The sequence below is a fragment of the Cricetulus griseus genome, chromosome 8 (genome assembly GCF_003668045.3).
Source record: "Cricetulus griseus strain 17A/GY chromosome 8, alternate assembly CriGri-PICRH-1.0, whole genome shotgun sequence".
In the NCBI taxonomy this organism is placed as follows: domain Eukaryota; kingdom Metazoa; phylum Chordata; class Mammalia; order Rodentia; family Cricetidae; genus Cricetulus; species Cricetulus griseus.
The window spans coordinates 75,596,388-75,602,387 of record NC_048601.1 but is presented as its reverse complement, the minus strand read 5'-3'; positions in this window follow the sequence as shown (position 1 = coordinate 75,602,387).

The following is a 6,000-nucleotide window of genomic DNA, read 5'->3' as shown; positions in this document are numbered from 1 at the left end:
TAAAAACCGTGAGATTACATTCTAAAGCCAGTCACCACGGTCTGTTCCTTTATTTGGTCATATCCTCCCCCTGAGGCTGACTACCAAGGTCCAGCTATCATAGTATTGATGTCCAGCAATCAGAAGTCCCCCTTGGCTCACCTAATTAACATGCTCAATTAAAATTAAACACCTCATCCTAACATGGGGTTTCCCATTTTACCTCTCTATCCAGAGGCAGCTCTTTGTCCCTCTGGGACAAATACTCCTGCTTCCTTGGCCTTGTCTCCTTCTCTATCGTCCCCTATCTCCTTTGTCACCACATCCTAGCCCATTCTGACATAGACCTCCCCTTCTCCTCTTAAAAATGACACCTGTAAGGTCATTTGATGAGGTTTTTTGCCTGAGTCAGAAAGTGACCACTTTAACTTTTCTTCCTCACTTAATAAAGGATCTGTCTGTGAAAACAGAAGTTTGGGTATGGTTTTGCTTCATCTGGGGTTCAGAAGAAGGGGGTGCCTCCACAAACTTTCTCCCTTATTTCAGAAGTCAATGAAGAATTCATTGGAGTTTGCCAGTCTCTTTGTTCTTTCTGAGCACCCACACTATGACAAGCCTTCTCTTTGTCTTTTCTCTTTCTTGTGTTTAATTCAACAAGAGAACTGAGGATATTTGGATCCCAGGGCCCTGCTTTTGTCAAAGCTTCTTCCCATATCCACATATGTACACTATGTAGCACTCATTTCCTTCTGGCTGTGGACACTAGGGCACTACCCCTGGAGTCTCAGAAATAAGCACATACAGTGTGTGTGTGTGTGTGTGTGTGTGTGTGTGTAGAGGCCAGGAGTCCATACTGGATGTATTCTTTAGTTACTTCTCCACTTCATTAAGACAGTGTTTTTCACTCACTGGCTAGACTGAGTGGCTCGTATGCTTCAGGGATCTGCCTTTTTCCATTTCCCCAGCACTAACATTATAGTTAAGTGCTGCAGTACCTTTTTATACGAATACATGGCTGAGCTCAGGTCATCATGATTGTGCAGGAAGCACTTGCCAACTCAGCCATCCAGCCCCTCAGGCCCTTCTGTACTTTTTGTGAGGACTGTGAGTACATTTCACAGTAGGAGCCAGAATTAATTGGGTGTCTTTACAGTGCCCACATCAGCACAGAAAATGATTTATAAAACCTGCATCATTGGAAGTCTCTGAACAACAGGCCAGTAGCTCCATCCTCAACTATTTAATGCTTATGTAGCCCTAGAGAGGGGCCCCATGGGCCTTGTTAAGTTTAATCTGAGAGGTCTAGTACCATAGATTTCAGGACCCCAAATAGAAACACAAGGTGTCTGAATGCTTGGATGGTGGCAGCAGTGGGAGAGCCACTTGAGTCCAAAGGTACTTAGGCTTCACAGACATTGTGCTGGAATGGAACCCAGGTCTTATGCAAGAGCAAGTTCTCTTAACAACTTGGCCATCTTTCCAGCCCCAAGGGAGATTTTAAGGATCGTGGGAAGGGTTACATAAGACTTAGTGAATCAGATGTCCTTGATCACAAATTGTAATATCTAAGTATGCTCAAGTTCAGCTATCAGAACATGGCCACTCCTACATTGAACTAGTAGTCACTGGCAGGTGGCCTGGCAGAGGGATTCACTGTTCAGGGTGTGGCATTAGAAGGGTCCTTGTTGATTACTTCCTGCTTTAGGATGCTCATCCATGAACTCTTTAATCAGAACCAACCAGCTTTCTCCATTAATTTCTTTGGTTAGAAACTGATGAAAATGACTGTACTGACTTTTACAACTTGCACAAAATACCTGGAGTTGACTACACAACCAGTTTTGTTGTTGTTGTTTGGTTGTCCATTTATTTTTTAAAGTATATTACATTCACTTGGGGTGTGTGTGTGTGTGTGTGTGTGTGTGTGTGTGTGTGTGTGTGTGTGATGATGATGATGATGATGATGATGTATATGTTGTGGTCAGAGAAAAACTTGCTGGAAAACTCCTTCCGCCATGTAGGTCCTGGAAATTGAACTCAGGTTCCCAGGCTTTGCTACAAAAAGGCCTTTTCCTGCTGAGCCATCTTGTCGGTCCTACAATCATTTAAAAGTACATAATACAGGTGTTAAGGACATCTACTCGTGGGTGAGAACTGGCTCTTGTGCCTTCCCTTCCTTAGTCCTTCAGCTCATCCTTGAGGGGGAAACTTGTCCATTGGGGGAAACTTGCAGCTGAACTCCAAGGGAAGCCCAGGACTCAACAAAATAATTAGTACTTCTCAGGCTAAAATAAACGACACAATTTATATGAGGAACAGGCTCGATGGGCTTCCATGCCTCTTGGGGCGGGAGGGGGGGGACACAAAAATTCTCCCTGATTTATTCGACCACCCACTTCAAGCTACAGAGTTTAAGCTCAGGTCCCTCTCAAGCTTGCACTGGTTCCTCCAGTGAACCCTGTTTGAGTTTGTAAGTCGCTCTCCTGAATACAGAATCTGTACTGTTCCTGCCCCAGATCCACAAGCCTAAGACGTATGCTGAGGACAGAGTTTCTGTTGAGGAAAGTATACATTTTATATTAAAAGAGATTAGCCTTTGCAGCCTGGTGCCTCCATTTGTGTCTTCACCTGTCCCTGAGGCGGTGGGAGTGGATTCATTCAGTTAGAGCCAAAGCTCTGGCTCTGGCCACAGCCACTCCGTTGTTAAGAAAAGCCCACCGACACTTTGCTCTTTCTAACCTTTGAGGTCTTACCTCTGAGTTTAGACATTTCCAAATGATTCTACTTTTTTCCTCTCTTCCACCTCCTCCTCCTTTTTTTTTTTTTTTTTTTTTTTTTGGATGTAGGGTATACAGTTACACTGTAAGACACTGCGGCCTTTGGCCCATCAAAAGTGTTGTGCATTACTGCATTACCATATGTCTCAAATCCCAAGCATTCCCAGCAGCCCAAGAAGCAGCTTCAGCTCCAGCAACCACAGCTTCCTGCTTCTGTCTCCCCAAACCCTGGCCACCTCCATCTTATCACATTAGCTTGCATTTTGGCTCAGATCTCATGGCACAATTTCCTATTTCTCATGTGGACTTCCCAAGTCTATGACACCAGTGCTCAACTGCAACTCAACAAGTCTTCCTTCTTGTCTTAGCCCACTCTGACGTAGTGATGTCAGTCCCAGGCACATAGATCTTCAGCCATCAGCACAGCATGGCCTCAACATGGCAGCTGATAGTCCCCCTGTGGGGAACACAGATCCTGGAGCAAACAAATAACTCTCCATGGCAGCCAGGTTACCAATAGGACAAGTTTCTTTGCTCATAGGCCGTCCTTTTCTCTCAGCTGAAGTGTAGTTGCTGAACCCGTTATGATAATGGCTGGGAGTAAGCAGGAGAGTAGAAGAATGTTGGTGGCCATCATTGTAGCATGTTTGGATGCTGCCAGTAAATTTTACTGCCCTTGAGCTACTGACATGTCTGTAGAGGAAGGACAGGGACTGGCAGTTCTGGGGCTATGTTTCCAGGAGCAGAGTCCCTGAGCAGAAGAGATCCCCAGGAATGAGTTGGAGAGTCACACAGCTTTCCCAGGTGCTGAAACTTGCTGATTACCTACTGTGGCAGCCTTTCAGTCCTGGACCTACTTGGCCTCTCTGTTCCTGTCATTTGCATCAAGAATGGCTTACCCAAGTGGGTACAAGATGAGAGTAAAACCATCCTTTTGTCCCTATGTTAGTTAGTGTTTTGTGTCTGATTTCCCCTGGGGATGTGAACAGATATCTATTCACACTGTACAGGGCACCAGGGCAGACCACAGAGACGATTCTACCCATTTTGGGCTTGATGAACCAGTTTACTGCAGTTACTTGCAGGAACATGGGTGAGGGTTACATGGAGCATAGGGGACCCAGGCAGCTGCATCAATTGAAAGCCCACCATTGCATGGGTAATGATACACAAAATCTGCAACACTAGGGTTCCTAAGAGTCTTCTCTCTGTTAGGAAATGTTTACTACCCAGGCGACTTCAGGGAGAGCTTGTGAGGGCCCTTTCCTGAGTCTTCCGAGCCTCTGTCAGCCCTCCATGGGAGGATGTTTCAATTCAGACCAAATATGCCGCCCACTCCAGATCTTAAATCTTTATGTGCCCTCTTCCTCAGCTCTTCTAAGCCCTGGAGCAGAATATATATACATATAGTTTATCCCATTATGACTCAAAGGAACAGTTACTTACTAGTTTCTGATGTAACCACTACCCACTGTGAAAAAGTCTCCCTTCACAACTGAGGCAGGCACAGCAGTCATCTATGGGCATAAACACAAATGCTTTGAAGACAACTTGACACATTATACTTGCCTAATAAAAAATAAAACAATGTCGGGGTGCTCTGTGTAGCTTGGGGTGGTTGGAGAAAGAAGGCACTCCAAGACGAAATTTTAAGGCCTATGTGGCAATAGGAAGGTCCAGCCTCTCTGATGGACTGAACCCTGAACAGCCATAAAAAGGCATATTTGTTGATCGTTACACAAAGCATTTCCTCATACCAAGGTCCCTAATCTAATTTACATATCTTACTAAAGGACAGTATCACATGCCCTCATGACTTTAGTCCATTATTATGTATTGTTTGCAATACACAGTAATACAAGAGCCTCAGGTATGCCCGAGGAGTCTTGTGACCAAAGTCACAGGAAGGCTGCAAAACCCCCTCAACAAAACTATTCTACAAATCATAGAAGACAATCACTGTTTGCCATGAAGATTCTTTACTGCTATATATGATTCTTCAAGGTCAAAGTACTTCTAAAAACCAGCTGGTCATGCTAACGTCTACCCCTAATACAGTGCCTCTGCTAAACAACTACAAGTTGACAAGCTAAGAGTTTCTGATGTAACCACCACCCACTGTAAAAAGTCTCCCTTCACAACTGAGGCTGGCACCGCAGCCACCTATGGGCATAGACACAAATGTTCTGAAGGCAAGTTGACACATTATACCTGCCTAATAAAAAATAATAGTGCTTGACCTCCACAGCCACAGAACTTTGTCTTGGCTTAAGAGTACTCATTAGAAGCTACCTCCTGTGGAGCAGGCCTTAAGTCTAATCAGAAAGTAGCTGTTTGCACACATAACACCAGGGGCACTATTGCGCCACTATTTACACCTTCCTGGCATGTAATAGTACAGCACATGGGTTCCAGAACCAAGCAAGACTGTCTGAGTTGAGCCTCTTGGCACTAGAAATCCAGCCAGAAGACCCGGGTCCTCCAGCTCATCCTTTGTTTGACTTCTCCGTGCCTGAAACTGAAGCATGTGATGTATTCAGGATGAGTTCTCTAGTTCTGACATTCAACCAAAAGCAGTGGCAACAGTATTTGTGGCCTGTTGAGCCCCAGGGCTTTTCCTTACCAAAACTCAGGGAGGCTGCCTGCTCCTAGCAGTGGAAATTTCACCCAGAAACCTCATTAGTTCTGAGAGTTCCTTTCTCCACTCATTGGGTGTGCCTTTGCTCCAACTCCTGAACTGTCATTTTAACTACTGTTTCAGGTGTTTTCTCTTATCTGGAAGACACTTAGGCTTGGGCTTATGAAATCTTTTCACAGAGGAGAACCAGGATCACTGGAGGCTCACTGCTGTCCAGCTCAAGCAAGTGTCAATTGGTTCTGGGATTCTTCTCTAGGGTAACATATTCGTGACACTTTTTGATTCCATATTGTCCTCCTGGATGCACAAGCATGCTCCATGTTTAGTAACCATTTAGTTGTGTTCTTCCATAAGACTGGAACCAAATAAGGCCAGGAGGATCACTACACTCAGGAGAGGCTGTTCTGTGGCTGCTCTTGGCCACCACTAAGTCCAAGTATCCGGCGAAAGCCTGGAGATTTAGATGAATGACAAGATGCCTGGTCCACTTTCAGAGAGAATGTCTCTCACCTTTATTGTGGAGCAGCTTAAATATACAAACTTACAAAAACCCCAAGTCAATGGGTTCACAACAGGACATTGATCCTAGTGGGGTGAGGTCAGGAA